Source organism: Bos taurus, chromosome 2, assembly GCF_002263795.3.
Source record: "Bos taurus isolate L1 Dominette 01449 registration number 42190680 breed Hereford chromosome 2, ARS-UCD2.0, whole genome shotgun sequence".
Lineage (NCBI taxonomy): Eukaryota > Metazoa > Chordata > Mammalia > Artiodactyla > Bovidae > Bos > Bos taurus.
In genome coordinates this window covers 22128852-22149041 of record NC_037329.1, presented here as the reverse complement: position 1 = coordinate 22149041, position 20190 = coordinate 22128852, and the positions used below count along the sequence as shown (strand labels likewise).

Genomic DNA, 20190 nt, shown 5'->3' with positions numbered 1-20190 from the left:
CCGCCAGGCCTCGCTGGGCACAGAGGGCCAGCCCGAGGGACTGGACCCTAACAGGAAGTTCAGCTCAGAGAGCGCCAGGGAGCTCCGCTCACTCTGCTGTGGGACCCACGCTAGGGTCTCCACGGCCCCTGACCGCTTCTCCGTCTTAATGCCCAGCTAGTCCGGAACTTCAAACACACACTTTATTTACGACCTGACACACAGTGGTCTGCAAGCACCTTCCTCTCTCCAGAAACCTACCACCCAGGACCCTGGGTGATTCAAGCCTCAACCACATCCTCCTGAACTGCCCAACCCGAGTGGGTAAACTCAGCAGTTTCAGATGCTCAGCAGTGGGAAGTCAGAATGCACTCCTGCCTGTGGTCCCTGCTCAGCCAGGGCCAGTCACCCCTCACCACTGAGGCGTCTCACCTCCAGGCTCGTCCCAGGGTCCACCTATGAGACACTCAGATGTACAAGTCAGGCAGACAAACCATAGCACCTTAAAGGTTTGCCATGTGGAGAACCCAAAGCCCAGGTGAGGCTCAGCAGTTCTGCTCTTTAATTTCAACTTTTGGGGGACTTTCTTAACTGTCCTATCTGTTGTGATGCTCAAGTGTGTTACAGTGCCCTACAAAAATGTTTTCTTTATACCATCAAAGATAATTAGAATTATGACTAGTTTAATTGCAAATATTAATTAGCTAATATGGTCTTTATTGGGTTTCCCTGGTGACTCAGATGGTAAAGAATCTGCCTGCAATGCAGGAGACCCAGGTTCTATCCTTGGGTCAGGAAGATCCCCTGGAGAAGGGAATGGCAACCCACCCCAGTGAGGATGAGATGGTTGGATGGCATCACTGACTCGATGGACATGAGTCTGAGCAAGCTCAGGGAGTTGGTGATGGACAGGGAAGCCTGGCGTGCTGCAGTCCATGGAGTTGCAAAGAGTCGAACACGACTGAACGACTGAACTGAACTGATGGTCTTTATATCAAACATTTATTGAATACTTATTCTATGTGAGACACAAAACTAGAGATGTAACACTGAACATACTCTTGCCTGAAACATGGCTCCTGCTTTTAGGGAACTCAGAATGAAGGGGCTTTGGCTACCATGGAGAATCCAGTTTACACTTCGATTTCACTGTAAATCTGTTGGAGCGTGATGAGTGCATACTCATTCAACTGTGAGCACCCTTGCATGATGAACAGGGTTTGTCTTATCTGTGCCAGGACAAGGCATCACGGACACTCAGTGTCCTCTGTACAAGCAGAAATAAAACTCAGCTTCCTCTTCTTCCATCAACCATCGCCCCTCCCCCATTCCCTGGTTCTCCAGCTCCAACACCACCTCAATAACATCCAGGGATTGGAAGAGCGAGGAAAACCTCTTCTAGGACCACAAAGCCTGCGTTACTGCATCACCTTCTGCAGAGATCTGACCAGAGCGACGATGACAACTGGTTTCTACATGCCTGACACATTTTTGTTTAAATCAGTTATTTCTCAAACTGCAAGTAGCTGCTATTCTCTGGCAGTCAAATCGATATTAAATCAATTTCCAATGAGCTGCTGCTCCTTTTTCTTAAAAAAACATAATAAAAATGTATTGCATTTGGTAAAGATGGGAATTGTTTTATGAAACTTCTGTTTCTATTATCCATCTATCTGTCCATACTAGATATGAAAGAAGAATGCATTTCTTACTGTGGGTTATGGTCACAAAAGGTTTCAAAACGCTAGTTTGGATAATGCTTCTTTATATGGAGTACTCACTGTTCACAGAGATTCCTTTTCCAATACTGCCAGATGCAGTCTTCCCTTCACATCTGACATTCAAGGATCAGGGCACTCTAAGCACGCTTCTTCTTCTTGTTTTTTAAACTCTAAATCATGTGTAGTCTCAAATTCCCAGACCCCAGAATCTACACAGTACAAGGTTCCTGCTTATGGGCTCTGCACCAAGACTGAGTTTTTTCATGCAGCTCTCGTGCCGTGGGTCCTTCTGAGGTGCCTCATGGGGGGAAAAGGAGGAACTCACTGGGCTGACTTACGTAACCGGGTCCATTACAGCACACTCTGCCCTCCAGTTCCTCCTGGCAAGCAGGCCATTGCTGGTTTCATGAGAGTTCATGAGTTCACATTGGAGCTGGGATGGTAAATTCAGGAAAAGGTGGGCCTGCTTACACCCGTGGGGGATAGCCCACAGCAGTCCCCTCCGTAGACAGGACCACACAGAGGGGGCCCGGAAGCCACCTTCCGACTCTGCACACCATCCAGGTATAAGGAGGGGTGAGGAACAAGAGCAGCCTGCACTTGCTCAGGAGACAGGACGGGAGGCGGCGGCTGCAGGCACAGCGCACGCCACCAAAGCAGTCCTCCTAACCAAGCACAAAGCACGGAGACCACGGGTCTGGGCATCAGAACCTTCTACACTCGAATTCCAGCTCTGCCTCTGGTTTCTTGCTTAACTCTACAAAGGGTTCTGGGTCACATCAGTAAAACACAGAGATGCTACTGCCCTCTGACCTCTGGATTTGAGGTTGGAAAGTCCCTGTGGGGCTCTGAGCAGTGCGCCTTCCCACATCAGACTGCGCTTGAGAAAATGGAGTGGGTTCTGTTTTACCTCCTCTCTCTGGAGAACTCTTCTATTCTGTCCTTTCCCGGACTGGAAAAGATGACCAGATAACCGGCCAGCAGAGACACCCGCCGGAGACGACAGTGCTGCAGGGCCTGAAGGGAGCGGAGAGAATAAGACAGCCTGCCCCTTGGCCTCCACAAGGAGGGGGCCTTGGAGAGCTGCTGCACCAGGTCTCTGCAGGGGCTGTGGAGAACACCCTGTTTTCCCCAGATGCTTTTGCTGAGGGTGTGAGCACACAGACCAGGATTGAAATCACTGCCTGGTGGCTCAGCGGTAAAGAATCCACCTGGCGATGCAGAAGACGTGGGTTCGATGCCTGGGTCAGGAAGATCCCCTGGAGGAGGAAGTAGCAACCCACTCCAGTATTCTTATCTGGAGAATCCCATGGACAGAGGAGCCTGGCAGGCTACAGTCCATGGGGTCGACTCACACACACGCAGGAATTCACCTTCCAGCCCAGTCTGGGCTTACGTTGAAGGACTATAGCCCAGAGGTGGGGAAAGGAGCTCTGGATGCCCTTCCAGGCTTGGGTTTCTGTCTTTATCTCACTTCCCCCTCTGCATTCCTGCCTGTGGAGATCCCCAGGTCACTGCTCTGCAGTACGAAGGTGACCTGGAGTTGTCCCTGTCTGCAGAAATGTCTGTTGAGCCCTGTGGTTACGGCTGTAGACAGGGGCAGGACTGCCCAGCTGCTGGTAATACACAGGGCTCCCCAGGTCCCCAGGGCTTGTAGGCTGCTGGAGCCTCTTCCAGGAAGGGCTAAAGTTCTCCATCCCACCAGTGGACTCAGCGCCCTGCAGCAGCAGGCCTCTTAGGCTCCAAGGCCAATACGGCCAGAGCTTGGCTAAGGTCTGGCTGCCTGACAGCAGCAGGGCTTTGAAAAACATTCTTCACTATGGACCGAAAAGGGACCATTTCCTCGTCTCCCTCATGCTCCTCATAGAACTCTGCTATAAACTGAGTCAGTGTGATTCCTATACCTCCAAACAACTGCCTTGAGCAGAGAGCGCTGGGGACGACCTAGAAAGCAAAGGCTCGGCACTGCAAACTCCCCAGGAGCAGCTGCACCTGGGAGCCTGCCTGGCCTTCTCCTCACCTGGGTTTACTGTGCGCTGCACCTGAAGGAGGTGTCCAGCTGCATCCCTTCCATCTGTAAGGCGATGCTAACCTTGGCCCTGCCCCACAAAGAAACAGACCATTCTATGTTTCATCTGTAATTTGCCAAGAAAATCATTTACAGAATATTGTATGCAATCTCAGGCAGGGGAGAGAGAACTGGACTGGAACTTGGGTCCAGGCCTAGGTTCTTGTCTTAACTCTCTTACCAACTAGCCACTGGCCTTGAGAAAATAACTTCTCTGAGGTTCTCATTCTAATGGAAAGTGAGGCAAAATGGTCTTCATCCTCACTTGGCTTCCCATGTCTAACATGGGAATGAGATGCTGCATTTTATAGTTGAATATTATACTCTTTCCCCACAGGCTGAATGTCATTCATTTATTCTTAAGACCATCATGTCACTAGTCACTGATACTAGGCAGCATTTGTGACACTCTGGGAAGATTTTCTTCCTCACTAGAGACCACTGAATTCTTAGGGGTCACTGAGAATGTATGGCTGTGATGGGTGTCAGGTATTAGGTTGGGTGATTTAGAGTAAAGTTAAGGTGGGACTCCGAACACCATGCAAAGAGCAGATCTTTCTGCTGATAGCTCAGCTGTTGGTCTTTATTTTTCCTGGCTGTCCTTTTTGCAACGCATTGGTGACACTAACCCAGAAGTCTGCAGAGAAACAAGAAGTCCAGGTTACTTCCCCAGAACACTGTATCAGCGGTCAACCATGTGCATGAAAAAAACTGGGGCCACCTAAGTCCTTTACTATTGAATCTCCTTTATTGAAGAGTCAAGTGGGTATCATGGCTCAGCACAGGCTCTGAAGCCAAATGGACTGGACGGACTCTTGCCTCTGCCACCTTAGCCATGTGAACTTGGGCAAGCTGGCTAACCTCAAATTCCTCATCTGTAAAATGAAGATAATAGTGCCTGCCTCACAGGGTGGCTATGTGGACTCAGTGAGTTAATTCAGAGCACTAAGAACATTACCTGGCACATACTAAGCAATATCTATGTTATTAGATGCTATTATTATTACTGCTTGTCCGAGCATCATTACTAGAAATCAGAAGCAGAATAATTCATTCCTGACTTCTGTGAGTGAACAAGAGAAGGCAGGCAGCCTCTTGTTTCTGCTTCCTAATGACTTCTTTCTACGGGCAGCCACAGCCTTCTCCAGCTCCCCATGTTTCCCTGCACTGCCAGGGCCCCCACCCAGCAACCGTCTTAGGTCGGGAAGCTTCTCACCCTGAAGAGGATCCAAGCTTAGGATCCACGTCCCTTCACTCCCACTGCTGGGGCTTCTTCTCCCTTTAGCTCAGAACCAGCAGATCCTCTTCCTGTGGTCACTGCTGACCTCTGCACTCTCTCCACCACCAGAACCTCCTCCCACTTCCTCTCTCCCTCAGTATTGCTAAGCCTAGAGCTGAAGGGGACAAAGGGTAAGTTTTACTGGGCCTCTATCTTCCCCTGGGCATCTGGGTTGGAACTCAGAAAGTTTCTCCTCCTCATCACAACCTTATTTGCAAATGGTGGTTGGGCTCCCTCGGGCACCACTACCAAGGTTTGGCTTCCCAGGTAGATGCGTATGTGCTCATGGGTGCACGCTAAGTCACTTCAATCACGTCCAACTCCTTGTGATCCTATGGACTGTAGCCCGCCAGGCTCCTCTGTCCATGGGATTCTTCAGGCAAGAATACTGGAGTGGGTTGCCATTTCCTTCTCCAGGGGATCTTTCTGATCCAGGGATCGAATTCATGTCTCCCGAGGCTCCTGCACTGCCGGTGGATTCTTTACTGCTGAGCCACCGGGGAAGCCCTCCCAAGTAGACAAGTTTGTCTGACCTCTCTGTAGAGCAAAAAGTCCACAGGGGCCCCATTTACCAGCGTGTTGGTCCAGGATCTTTCCACGCACAACTGAAGGCCCTGGAATGTCAGCACCAATCTCAAGAAGCAAGAGCAGTGTGCAGTTTCTTGGGTGCTATCCAAGATGATCTGCCTCTGAGCCAAAACAGCAATGTGTTGCTCCTCAGACCAGGAGTCAGAAACACAAACAAAGGACTCAACCAGCAGTGGTCACAACCGCCAATCAACGGCCACCGCAGAGCTCCCAAGGCAAAGCCCTACACGGGCATTTTCCCCCACCCCCTGGGGCATCCCCACCATCAAAGGGCACACCCGAAGCACACACTTACATTCACGGGCATACGATGCTTGGTCTGAGACTATACAAAGGGCACATGACTGAGCAATAGCCTCTGCCTTCTGAGAAGTTGCAAAGGCTGATGTATACAAAACTCAGCAATACGCGTGTTTTCCCTGCAACGTTTAGAATCGGTACTTCCTGGTTCTATCTGAAGTGTTCTTTAAAAGGGGCAAGCCAAAGACGTGTGTGTGTGTGTGTGTGTGTGTGTGTGTGTGTGTGTGGGCATGCACCTGTGGGTGGCAGATGGTGAGGACACGTGGTTTCAGGGTTAGGACCATGTGTGCACCAATACAGAATAAGGTGCGTATAATGGATGAGTGTAGGCACATGTGAGCTAGTGTGATTTTCATTGGATTTAAGAAAAACAAGATCTGCCAGACACACCTGGACTTATTTGGCCATATCTCACTCCCACAAATAACATTACAAGATAATCTAATGGTCTTTTTCTAAGAATAAAATAAAATTCGAGTATAAATGAAAAACCCTATGAGTTACACATAATACAGCCACCCTATTTTAGCTAATGAGAAATATGACATTCATTTCTCCCCCTTATTTATCAAATACTTAGTCAAAAACAGGTAAAGTAACATTTCAGACTTAAACCGACTTTCCAACTGATGAGTTAAACTGTTAACAACTGCACTGTTCAGAAGCACCTTAACTGGAGACGTCAGGTATATGCCCATCACAGGCACTGCAGACATCCTAGCCTCACCCTTCTCCCCATTCTTACAGATTCCTTTACTCTTTGCACAGGGCTTTACTGCTGTCAGGGTCATAGGATGACTAGGCAACAAAGCTGGGATTATAAAACAAGTGGTAAACGCCTAGTCTATGGCTCCTACAGCTCTTTTCACTTTACTACTCTACCTTTAGCAGAGGGTCAGTGCAAAAGCAATTAAGTAAATAAGCTAGCTGATATCAGGTCTTAACATGGAAGTGACTTACATTCAAGAGTCTATCTCTGAGGATTGAGGGATATCCAAAACAGGGGCAGAGTGAAAGTGAGGGTAGGGCAGTAGGGACCCATGCCCTCAGGCAACAGCATATGGGAGGCCCAAGAAGATGAGTGTTTGTAAATCCCCAAACTGTGATCAGTGCCCAGTTCCCCCGGGCACCACCTTCCCTCACTGTCACTTTGGCTAAAACCTAATGCGTTTCCCTACCAAGGCCAAGTAGGTACCTAGAACCCAGTCCGGCCTTAGGACTCTGGCTAGTTGGGAGCCAGCGGATTTCTGGCCTTGAGAAAGACCTGTGTTTTTGAGAGTGGAGAGTTCAGAGTCCTGGAGGACTGGGCCAGCCCTGCAGACTCAGGGTCTAGAGATCTTTCTGTTCTCATCAGACCTCACACCTGACTGCACCGAAGTCCGCCTTAAGACTAACTGTGAGAAGCATATGGACGAGGTTGCATTCTTTAAGTCACACAGCTCCTGTGGACCTTTGGGCTCTGCAAAAGGATACACATTCTGAGGAATTCCTCTGGCTATGTTATGCCAGGACTTCAGCCTCAGTCTCAGTGGGGACCATGTGTTTCTCCCTAAGGCAGTGAGGCTCCCTCCAGGTAGACTTGCCAGTGAGCCCATCTGGTCTGTGGTCATTTCCCAGCAGGAGGCCCTTGGCTTATTTTGGCCCTGACAGTTTGGCAGGAAGTACAAATTTATCTTTCCGGGGACACTGATCTGGACAATTCCACCTCATTCAGGAGACACAGCTCTCAGAGGGTCCAATTCAGATGTGTTCTTTCCTAAACAGGACGTCCCTTCATGATGTTTCCTAGCCTTTAAAACACTCACATTAAAAAGACAGCAACAATTTATCATGGCAGACATCAAGGGCTCACAAGGTTTCTTAATTTTCAGTTCCAACGTCTGCTGCCCAGACGCAATCTTTTTGCCATCTGTGTCAGGTTAGTTACAAAGCACTGTTATTATTCTGGGCTACACAATGTTGGCCCAACCTCATCGAATATAAGAAATTTTGCGGATTGATTTAGCTATTCTGTTCATATAAACGAATCCAGTTGTACAGCTGTTTCTGATTAGTCAATGTACTGCTGGAATTATATACAAATAATTTTATAATGAACTCAGCAACTACAAGGACAGGAGCAGTGGAATCGAGCCTCACCTCCCAGAAAAACAAGCAGGAGCATAAGAGCAGGGGCTTTCACTCACACTCCAGGTCTAAATTCCTATCTGCCATGATTCACTTTTTCCTCTTGATGCAATTCAGCATAACTTATAACTAATGCTCCCAAAGAATGCTTGTTTTCAGACTTTAAGAGTCAAGAGGGAAACCCAGTTAGTTGTGCAAGCTTAAAACTCCTTTAAAATTTCCCATCTTTGCATTTTATAAGTTTCCATGTTTTCCTGTTAAAACATTTATAGTTCCTGAGACAATTTCTTACATATTTCACAAAGAGAAAACTGGAATCAAAAGATCTATATTTACTTTGTTATATGCAGATATCAAGTGTTTTGTTTCATTTCAATACAGAACAGTTAAGCTCGGTGAGTTTAGGCTGAAGCGTCTCTTCTCCAGGTCTAGAAGACAGACCATATGCACCTCAGAAACTTCAGGAAAAGAGAGGGCATGAATAATTCAAACAAATGGATTTTTTTTTTTAAAGTGACAAGTGCTCCCGAAAGAAATAATGTGAAACAAAACAGGAAAAAGAGATTATAAAGTTTATACTTCTAAAATGAATTACATTGGCAAGGCTGTGGGGAAGCAGATATTTTCAAATAGTTTTAGTAAGACTGAATTACTACAGCTTTTAGCAAGTAATACCACTTTAGGGACTCTGACAGAAATCAAAGCTTCTGTTCAGAACACACGGATGTACAGGGAAGAACTGCAGTAACACAAAACTTGAAACAATTTGAATGGTTAAATTATGGAATATTAATCAGCCATAATATAAATGAATTTTTAATTTGGAGGGAAGGTCTGTAATGTTCTGTTATGTGAAAAAATACTCTTGTGGATATCAAAAAGATATCTTCACCTCCATGTTTATTGTAGCATTCTTTGCAATAGCCAAGATAAGGAACAAGTGTCCATCAATGGATGAATGGATACAGACAATCTCTGTCTTACACACACGTAACTGGAATATTATTCAGCCAAGAGAGAGAAGGAAATCCTTCCATTTGTGAAAACATGGATGAATCGCGAAGGCATTATGCTAAGTGAAACAACTCCAAAAAAGACAGATACTGTATCATCTCACTTGTATGTGGAAACTGAAAAAAGTTGAACTTACAGAAACAGAGAGTAGAATGATGGTTACCGGGGCTGCTGCGGGGAGGGAGTAAGAGAACCGTGGCAAGTTGGTTAAAGGTTATAAAGTTGCAGTGGGAAGATGAGTAAATTCTAGGGATCTAATGAACAGGATTGTGATTACAGTTAACATTTCTTTAAATACTTGAAAGTTGCTAAGAGACTAGATCTTAAATGATTTCAACACTAAAAAAGATGATAACTTCATGACATGATGGAGGTATTAGTGAACTTATGGTGGTAATATATTACAATATATGAGTGAATCAAATCAATGCGTCGAATTCCTCAAACTTATACTATGTTATATGTCAATATACCATAATTTAAAAATCATGTAGCCTAATGTGTATAATGTTTCTATTCTTAATAGAAAGATATATTTACATATATATTTCTATATAGTTTTATAAGCAAAGAGAAAAAGAAGGGCATATCCCAAATTGATAATATCAATTACCTCGAGTGGTTAGATTTGAGAGACATAGGAGAAAACTTATAAACTCTTTCTTTGTATACGGCTTTCTCATTTATTTATGTCAAGCACATAATACTTTAATAAGCTGAACAAGGTAAAAACTGTAATTTATTTTTTTAAGTGATAAGAAACACATTTTCAGCAAAAACAAGGAAGCAAAGACCAAATTATAAAGACTGAGCACCTGGCTTGGTGGTTAACAAAAGGGACATGTTTCATCACAGTAGAGATGATGTATACAACAATCCTATACTGAAAGGAATGCTACAGTGAAAATAATACCATAATAACTCCTGTACAGTCCTTTAACCAACTTGAGAATTGTTTTTCCTTTTTGTTCTCCCAGTTCCTCATCAAAGGGAGAAGATTAAGGGGGAAGGTTTACACTATTTAATTAATAAGGTTCTAGCTTCAACAGCTTTGTAAAGTATCACACAAAGTAATTCCCAATTTTAACAATGATCTTTTAATTTTGTCTCAAACAACATGTGAGGCTTTTTTTTTTTTTTAACAGTGCTAAAACTCTAGGGAAAAGAACAATGTGGAATTTTACTCACAAAATCTGAGATGCTTTGGGTTATAGCTTACCATCAATCCTCAACCTTTCCGGTACCAGAGACCAGTTTTGTGGAAGACAACTTTTCCACAGACCGGAGAGTAGGAGATGATTTGGGGATGATTCAAGTGCTTTACATGTATTGTGCACGTTATTTCTATCATTATTACATCAGCTACACCTTTGACCATTAGGCATTAGACTCTATAGGTTGGGGAAAAAGTGAAAGTCGCTCAGTCATGTCCCCGACTCTTTGCGACCCCATGGACTATACACTCCCTGGAATTCTCTAGGCCAGAATACTGGAGTGGGTAGCCTTTCCCTTCTCCAGGGGATCTTCCCAACCCAGGCATCAAACCCAGGTCTCCTGAATTACAGGCAGATTCTTTACCAGCTGAGCTACAAGGAAAGTAGAGGTTAGGGACCCCTGTTTAAAACTATGCATGGCAATCAAATTCTAGCTTTAATAGATAGGAAAAGGCACTGCTAAAGTAAATTACTACTTTTGAAAGATTTTCTTTAAAAAGACCTCAACTCTTTTGCCTTTTTCTAGTTACTCAATTTTTGAATTAGAAATTTCAGTACCACCTGAAAACGCAACTTAGTGTCCTTCAGCCTGCCTTCTGGGGCTTGGGAAAGATAACTGGTTTTGTCTTTTATCCTTCCTGCCCCCACCCCTTTTCTCCCCATCCATCACCCTAGTCTTTCCTGAAAGTCCCTCCCACAGCACATATATGTTCTGCTTACATTATATAAGCCTCTTCAAGAACAGCCCATTTCTTTCCCCTTTTATCTTGGGCTGATCTGACTGCCTCCACTCTTTAAATATCCATCCCCATAACACAAGGCTATTGTGGTTAAGACACTGATCTCACTGTTTACATTTTTTAAAAAAAACAGCTAGGGTACACATTTTCTCAAGATAGTTCCAAAGTCTAAAGGTTCTCTGCTTTCAAAATCTATTCCCCCATGCCTAAGGGAAAAAAAGTTTCCCAGTTTCCTGAAATATTATTTGTTACCATATTCAACACTTTAAAATGACATCATTCTAAGATGTAGTCAGATTTCTTTCTTGGTCCTTCCCAGGCCTAAATCTTCAGTCAAGAGATCTTATCTCCTGCTTATGTCTATAGAAAAATGCTTGGGAAGTTTCAGAAATGGGCTGGGTGACACACAAGTAGTTGAAGAGCAAGAAATTCAACTAACTGCTCATTTGGTCTGTTTTATAATTATACTGATGCTGTCACTGAATTGGCTGCTTCTTTAACTTGACTCAGTGGAATAGTTGTCTGGACATCATTAGCAAGAGCTAACAGCTGGGAAGATGGTCAATGAACAGGCATATATATTCACCCAGCAGTAGAACGCCACGCAGCTACTAACAACAGAGTAGCAATATGTCCAAGAAATACTGAAAAAAATCAGGCAATCAAAAGGCAAATATCCATAAAACACAGTCTCGAATAAGAGGAGTAGAGGAGGGAGAACAGGAGGGATGTAATCAAACCGTGTTTAGCTGTTACAGTGAGGTAAGGTGTACGCATTACATATACAATATTTAAGGTAATCAAGTACTGTCTATGAGAGAAAATTAAATTTAAATAATGTCAATGTGCATAGATATTCAATCCTGAATATTCATTAGAAGGACTGACGTTGAAGCTGAAACTTTACTACCTTGGCCACCTGATGTGAAGAGCCAACTCATTAGAAAAGACCTGATGCTGGGAAAGACTGAAGGCAGGAGAAGGGGACGACAGAGGATGAGATGGCTGGATGGCATCACCAACTCAATGGACATGGGTTTGAGCAAGCTCCAGGAGATGGTGAAGGACAGGGAAGCCTGGCGTGCTGCAGTCCATGGGGTAGCAAAGAGTCGGACACGACTGAGCGACTGAACAACAACAACAACAGCATAAATATACAGAAACATATATAGATGTGTGTTGCCTTAAGAAAAATAGAAATTATATAAAACTAACTTTTATTTAAAACTGTAATTGACTCCTCTGGCTCAGGAAACTATTTGGACCTCAATTTTCCATTTTATTCACAATTTCCTTCCTCCTGCAGACAGCTCTTACCTAAGAGAACTATTTATCTTCCAAATAACAAAAGAATCTGTGGCAGTCTGGGGAGAGGCTAGTGTCCTTCAATTTTGCTCATACTCCTTTCTCAAGTTTCACATCTCAAGTGATGTAAAAAAAAAAGAAAAGAAAAAGATGGAAAAATTGGTGGGTGGGAGAGTCCAAAATCTCACTAATGTGGAAATGAACCACATACAGGTATTAGATCAGGAAATGTTACTTCTTAAGTTCCACAATAATAATTCCCATATTCCCCACCAGACCACAATCTCATTTCTTTATTATTAGGATCATTGTTATTATTCAACTTGGAAGATATACAGATAAACAGCATTTAAAGATAATTATGTATGTGATAAAAAGTAATGTTGTACACAGATCAGTCATGGTGAAGGATGAAATCACTCTTAGAATGAAATGAAACTTGCTCCCCAGCATCTTCAGAAACCAACATCAAGATCTACTTTGCCGTCATAAAAAAATTCGCTCACTTCAAATTTCACAACCAGAGTGGCACAAATAAACTGCCATTCAACAAATGTTAATTGAGAACCTACTATTTCTGAGAGAATTTAAGTTTTTTTAATTTATTGCCTCCAGAGAGTTTCCAATCTAACAAGGAAAAAGAAAAAAAGCACATGCGAATGATTTCAAAACAGAATAAAGTGGATTCTGAGACACAGGTGAGGCCCAAACAGGCTGCCTTTAGAATTTACTAAGAAGAGGGAAGAAACAAACTTTCGGAGAGCATTTCAACTTTTCGTAAGCATTTCAGCATGTTTTTACAATGTGAACCATGTTCATCGAAACCACTAAAATTCGTCGGTGATTGTGTCTCCTGTTTATTTTAGCTAATTCTTCTTTTGGGTGGTTTAGTCGCCAAGTCGTGTTTGACTCTTGTGACCCCATGGACTGTAGCCCACCAGGCTCCTCAGTCCATGGGATTCTCCAGGCAAGAACGCTGGAGTACGTTGCCATTTTCTTCTCCAGGGAATTCTTTCTTTTACTGAGTATTAGCAAAGTCTGCAATCTTTCTTCTCAACAAGTATTTGTGGACTATTTGAACAATCTATAGGACTCAACATACACGTGAAAAGAAGGGTAGTGTCAACAGAATGCAGAGACATACAGATGGGGATGGAAAAGAATCTTTGGCTGGAGTCCACAACGTGAAAGGTACTGTATAATACGGCAGAAGGTGAAGTTAAGGGTTAAAAATGCAGAGTGTGGAATCAGACTGCCCCAGGCTTGAATACTAGTTCTGTCACTACCTACGTGACCTTGGGCAAGATACCTAACTTCTCTGGATCTCAGGCTCCACATGTATGTATAGAATCTACCTAACAGGGTTATGTGACTACTAAATGATTAAATTAAAACAAACACATAGGAAATGATAATGTTAAAGAAAGAAAGGAAAGAGGGGAGGGAAGGCGGAAGGAAGGAGGAAGGAAGACTTCATAAAATTTGGGCTAGATCATAGAAAATTTTGAAAATTTGATTCACTTTACTACAACTAAGTGATAAAAGGAAATTAAAAAGAAAAACTGAGCAACACTGGAAAGCTGGCTTAATAGAAGAGTTAAAAAATATATCACTAGGATCCCAGGGACAGGGGAGCCTGGGGGGCTGCCGTCCATAGGGTCGCACAGAGTCGGTCGGACACAACTGAAGCGACTTAGCAGCAGCAGTGTATGCTTAGTTATTCAGTTATGTCTGACTCTTGGTCACTGTAGCCCGCCAGGCTCCTCAGTCCATAGGATTCTCCAGGCAAGAATACTGGAGTGGGTTGCCGTGCCTCCTCCAGGGGATCTTCCCAACCCAGGGATTGAAGCCAGGTCTCCTGCATTGCAGGCAGATTCTTTACAATCTGAGCCACCAGGGAAGCCTGGTGGCTAGTACGCAATACTAAAATGTTACAGTCAGCCCTCCAGGCCTGCAGACTTTGGTCTCCACAGGAGGTCCTGGACCAATCCTCCTCGGATACCGAGGGATGACTACTCATACAACATCACAGCAACATGGTTTTACAATATGAACCATGTTTCTGAAACCTCTGAACTAATGAAAATTGTAGATGATTGTGTTGCCTGTTTACTTACTTTAGCTATGTTCTTTTACTGATTATTAGCAAACTCAATTATTTTAGACTTCTCCTCAAGTATGGATGCCTGACCTGAAGCCTGAGACGCCGAGCAGCCTTGGCCATCAGAGAAGATGAGAGCAGTGCTACCCCACCCTGTGGACGTGGGCTCTGTACCTGTGACCAAAGCAGCTCGGCCTGGAGCAGGCAGACCCCCTGGTCATCCCACGTGGACAATGACCACTGTGTGACCGTCCACCACAAAACGTTACCCTGGTACTTCCCGGTGCCAAAGTGGCAGGAGGTAGCACTCTCCTCCCGCCCCACTGTGGCCCCCCACCTTTAGCTGCCCTGGTCATCTCGGTGAGCAGCTCGAGTGGTTAAGCAGATACCCCAGGCTGGCAGCCCGACTTCTGCCCATACTGACATTCTCCTCTGTAACATCCCTCCTCCGCAGCTATGAACAGAATCCATGAGGTGATCACTGTGAAACACTCAGATGACTACAGACGGCTGAGGGATTATTACATGGTAATTTATATAAAAAGCAGTTCCTGTGTTTAGGCTCTTTTTGTATTTCCATATGGAAAGGAGAATACCAACCCAGTGTTCTGCACAAGCATAATAAAGACCCACAGATACCTAGCAGCAGCACTGTGCTGGATAATCTGCCAAGGGACGCACATCCATGACGTCATCCGGCCCTCAGCACAACTCCAAAGGCAGAGATGGTTACTCTAATGCTAAAGATAAAGAAGCATAAGTTGCAGGACATGTAAAAGACAGAGCTGGGACTGGAAGCTCTGCCTGACGTCCTGGCCCATGCTTTTACCTTTATGGAACTTCGAAGGTGGTATGACATCAGTACCACCTGGGGGGCTTTCAAAAATAGATTCCTGGGCCTCACCCCAGCCTTACAGAATCAAGACTCTAGAAGTCACACCCTTGACTAAGGACCGAATACTTCAATACTGGTTAAAGTGTGCTAGGTGGCAAAGTATTACTCAACTAATTGAAGGTATTCTGGGGAAGTGGTGAGCCTCAGAGTTTTTATTATTCCAAAGTATACAAGAGACAGAGTTAATTATTTTAACCTGATTGCAATCTCTACACGGTAAGAAACAATTGATAGATGTTGGGCTGGGCAATGAAACGGGTAAGAAAGTGTTTATTTCTTCTAGGGAGGAGACAGCTGCACGTTTCCTTGACTGGAGCAAGGAAGATGGAACACAGTGTACACATGCCCATGAATCTCCCCAGGCCTGGCACATGGCAGACACTTTAAATACTTGTTAGATGGACAAATGAGGGGAGACTGACTCCCTCCAGCTGGAAGTAATTTCATTCTCGTCTACATCCCCTGTATTTGATCTGTACCTTTTTTTCATCTTATTTACCAAATTCTCCCCTGCATTCCTGCTGTTCAAGACAGTATCTCATCTTCACCAGAAGGTAAGCATTCAAGGCCAAATTCCACCTCCTTCTGAGTCAGGTCTCTACTTCTCCCCCGACACAGAGCACAACAGTGATCCCCAAAAGGAACCCTCAATGCCAAATGAGCATCTTGCTTGTTTTCAACTGCGACTTGATTCACATATGTGGGTCCTGCTTATTCACCAGGCCCATCAAACCTTCCAGCTGCTGCTGCCGCTAAGTCACGTCAGCCATGTCCAACTCAGACAGCAGCCCACCAGGCACCTCCGTCCATGGCATTTTCCAGGCAAAAGTACTGGAGTGGGTTGCCATTGCCTTCTCCAACCTTCCAGCACTGTAGCGTAATTGTGGATTGCTGGGGCACGGTGGTAGAGAAACCTCTATATGAAAATCATGAGAAATCTGGTAGACCTCATGGGAGGGTGGGCTTCAGGAAGATGATGGCTGGGAGACAGGATTCCAAACAACAAATGCTTAAAAGTGAAGGGGTTACAGCAACAGCAACAAAAAGGCACTTTCGTTTAATTCTGTTCTCCTGATGTGCAATGTAAAAACCCTATATGCTTCTAGAATTACAACCATAGTGAGGACCATCCCGAAATATTTAAGGCAGTGACACAGACCAAATAAGAAATACTTCCCCAAAAAGCGGGCTCATCCCTGGCCTGGGCAACTGAGATAGTACAAGATAGTATGTTTAAAAGGTAGAGGCACCTCACCTCGTCACTGCCCTGTGCTGTGCTCTTTGCTGTTTCACATGTCATTGTCATTCCACTTGATCCTCACACCAAGAGATGGAGGAAGAGCAAAGATTATCAACCCCAATTCTTGGATGAGATAAGTGAGGCTCAAGGCATCCCAAACATGCATGATATGCCTAAAGTGAAAGTGACAGTCGCCCAGTCTTGTCCAACTCTTCTGTGATCCCATGGACTGTAGTCTGCCAGGCTCCTCTGTCTATGGAATTCTCCAGGCCAGAATACTGGAGTGGGTAGCTGTTCCCTTCTCCAGGAGATCTTCCCAACCCAGGGATCAAACCCATGTCTCCCTCATTGCAAGTGAATTCTTTACCATCTGAGGCACCAGGAAAGCCCATGATATGCCTAAGCAACCAGAAAGTGGTTGAACACACAGTAGACACTTAATTGGTGAAATGAACAAACAAGTGAAAGAAGGCATGGATCTCCACCCCTGAAGTAACCCCATTGTCTCTAAATGTATCAGAATCTGATCTTAACTTGCTTACAAATCTTCCTGTTCTACATCACACAAACCTAAGAGTTTAGGTGCTGCTCAGAGAACAAAGCTATGGCAAAGGTTGGGTAGGTCCCAAGGAAGAAGATGATTTTAATATCATCTGCAGTCTAGTCTGCACAATTCCACTCAACAAGTAGCTGAGGATTTAGTCCCTGAGAGACTCAATCAGGGGATATAAGGCAGGTAAAGATACACAGCAAGAGTGGAAGGCAGAGTTATAAGCACCCCAAAGAAGGGTTAGGGCTTCCCAGGTGACGCTAGTGGTAAATAAAGAATCTGCCTGCTAATGCAGGAGAGGTAGTTTCAATCCCTAGGTCCGGAAGATCTCCTGGAGAAGGGAATGGCAACCCACTCAAGAATTCTTGTCCGGAAAATTCCATGGACAGAAGAGCCTGGCCAGCTACAGTCAGTCCATAAGGCTGCAAAGCAATGGCCACGATTGAGCACACACACACTGATGGCCTAATGAAAATTCTTTGCAGTTATTTTATCCGTTACAGAAAAAGGCATTTTTGAAAGGGAAAAATATGCCAATGACTCAAAATGAAGCTACAGTATTGTTTTGGAACTGTGTTGGGAAACTGGCAAAATAAAACCCACCACGGGCGGGACTCTGTCCAGGGTTCCGTGGCTGCACCGCCTTAAGTCTGCGACTAGCCACGGCCAGCGGTCCAGTGACCATCCAAGAGACAACAGGGACACACAATTTTCAGAAAGGGGGACCAAGTCCATCCAGTTACTGCTGACAACCTGAGAGGCATCCCAGAGAACTGAGATAAAGTCAGGAGTCCAGGAAGGAATATGTATTACTCCGGGATCCAGCAGGACCAGAGGATCTAGCCAGGCTCGGTTCCTCACAGATACACCCTTTGTTAATCTCAAAAAGTTCAAAGTCTAACCACGAATTGAAGATTTGGGTCACCCTGACTGGGTCAGCTGGTTTCTTTTACTTACTCTTGCAACTTTAACTGTTCTCTTTTTAAAAAAGAAAAAACAGAGGGAGTGAGACTGCAGCGAAGCTGTCCGGAAAGTTCGGGAGAGGCCCAGGGAGAAAAGCGCTGACACGGATTGGAAGTCCTCTAAGGTCGCCGCACACATCGAACGCGCGCCCGGGGCGCGAGCAGCAGTCTGGGGCACCCGGCGGGAGGAGAGTTGGGGAATCTGAATTGCGGGATGGGCACAATTCCCTAGCGAAGAAGGCGAGGCGGCTCCAGAGCAGGAACTGGCCCCGGGGATGCCCGAAAGCCCCCACCCGCCTGCGCAGGGGCTGGGAAGCAGTAGGGGGAGTCGCGCCCCAGCGCATCCCGCGAAGCCCCTGCAGCGGGTACCTACGGCGCGAGCGAGGGGCGAGACCCCTGGGTGGCCCCAGGCTAGACAGAGCCCAGCAGCGCGCCCAGCCCTGGAAACGCCCGCGTCCGGACCCACCGGTCCGCGGCCCCTTCTTCCCCCACCCGCCGGCACCCGGAGGACGCGCGATCCGCTGGGCCCGAGTCGCGCCCCTCGGGAGACCGCGCGCCCGCGCCCCCGCCCGCAGCGGACGCAGCCCCGACGTTCCCCCGGCCCCCGCCCGCGCCCACCGGGCGCCGAGCCGCGCTTCCCAGCCCAGCCGTCCAGTCCAACCCCTCCCCGGGGTCCCCGGCGGCTGCGAGGGTCTCCAAGGGCGCTGCTCTGAGTCCCCGGAGCCCGATCGCACCCTCGGCGGCGGCGGCGGCGCGTCCCTTACCGAGCAGCGGCTCCGTGCGGCTCCAGGGCCCCGCGGCGCGCCGGGCATTTTTTTCTGGGAAACTTCTCCCCGGTCTGCAGGGCTGAGCCGGCCGGGCAGGAAAAGCGCTCAGAGCCCGGAGGCTGAGACCATCCGGGAACTTCGCTGGATGTAAACCCTCCCCCTCGGCTCCCCCCACCCCGCCCCGCGGCCCCGCCACATGTGGACGCGCTGCGAGGCCGCCGCCGGCCCTTCGCCCGCCTCTCTGTGTGCCGCGCCCGCGCTCCCTGGGGCTGAGGCTCTGCGTCCCACAGACTGGCGAGCCCCGAGGTGCACGACAGGAGTGGGGCGATTAGGAGGCTGGGGCTCGTGCGTCGCTCCGTCCACCTCCCGTGTGCTTGCAGAGGAGCGGGAACTGGAAGGGGTGTCCAGCCGAGGGCCTTTTCCCCCCACGGACTGCTAGTTCTCCAGCTGTCGGGGTGCCCCCTCTCCAACCCCAAGCGGAAGCCTTTTCTCCTCGCCTTCTCTGCTCTCCAAAGAGGGATCGTGCTTCTGGACACCTTAAATTCAAATTCATCTCAAAAATGAATTTTAATATGGAGTGGCACCCTCGAAGGCCCAGGGTCTGTCCGCATCTGTCTCCCTGACCATTGCGTGGGGAAGCTATGCTGCTCTTCTCGTGGAAAATGCCCGTTGTCTCCACCAAGAATCAGCTGGGGTTGAGTAGTTTTGCTCCTAGTGGAGATGGATTTATCATCAGCCACCCACATCTTCAAATACGGTAGCATCCACAGCAAACATTTGGAGAAAGCTGAGGTTCTCCTCTCTTGCTTGAGCTGTTACTGGCCGGCCCTGAAAGCCGCCACCTCCAGGCTCCAAAGAAAAGTTAACACTCACTAAGACTACGCATGTTAGAACGTGTGCATTTGAAAAGAACAAGTTATCATTAATACAATAACCATTTAATCATAGTGCTAAGATATCAAGGCTGTGTATCCCCTTAAATGAAAGCAGAGAAGTTGGGAATGTATGCACTTCAGAATTGATGTCCTGGACTAAGAAGGTGGTCGGTCCATCCTTCACTTTAAGCTGTCTGCCCCTATGCCAGTTCCCGTGTACACACTTGTACCTTGACATGCTCTTAACAGATATAGTAATCCTTCTAACAAAAAGATTAGTAATATGGGAAACTTCTCAATGACAAATTTTGTCCCTAAGTGTACCCATCTTTTAAAGCTTCACTGTATACTTCATCATTCCATCATTGGAAGCTTTTCTTTTTCAACCATTTTTATGATGATATGCATATGTTATGTTTTATATAAAATGAAGACAATTGATTTCATATATCAGTATATTATTCC

The 20190-nt window shown here is 46.2% G+C and overlaps 1 protein-coding gene across 2 annotated transcripts in view; it reads right to left on the bottom strand.

Moving 5' to 3' along the window:
• Positions 1 to 18923, bottom strand: part of WIPF1 (WAS/WASL interacting protein family member 1) — a 128973-nt gene extending 110050 nt beyond the window's left edge. The window contains exon 1 of one of the 2 annotated variants that reach the window (XM_059876173.1): positions 1761 to 18923. The gene's annotated coding sequence lies outside the window, so the exon portion shown is untranslated. The remainder of the gene's footprint in view (positions 1 to 1760) is intronic. The other variant, XM_005202348.5, reaches the window with a different exon arrangement.
• Between the last annotated feature and the right edge of the window lie 1267 nt (positions 18924 to 20190).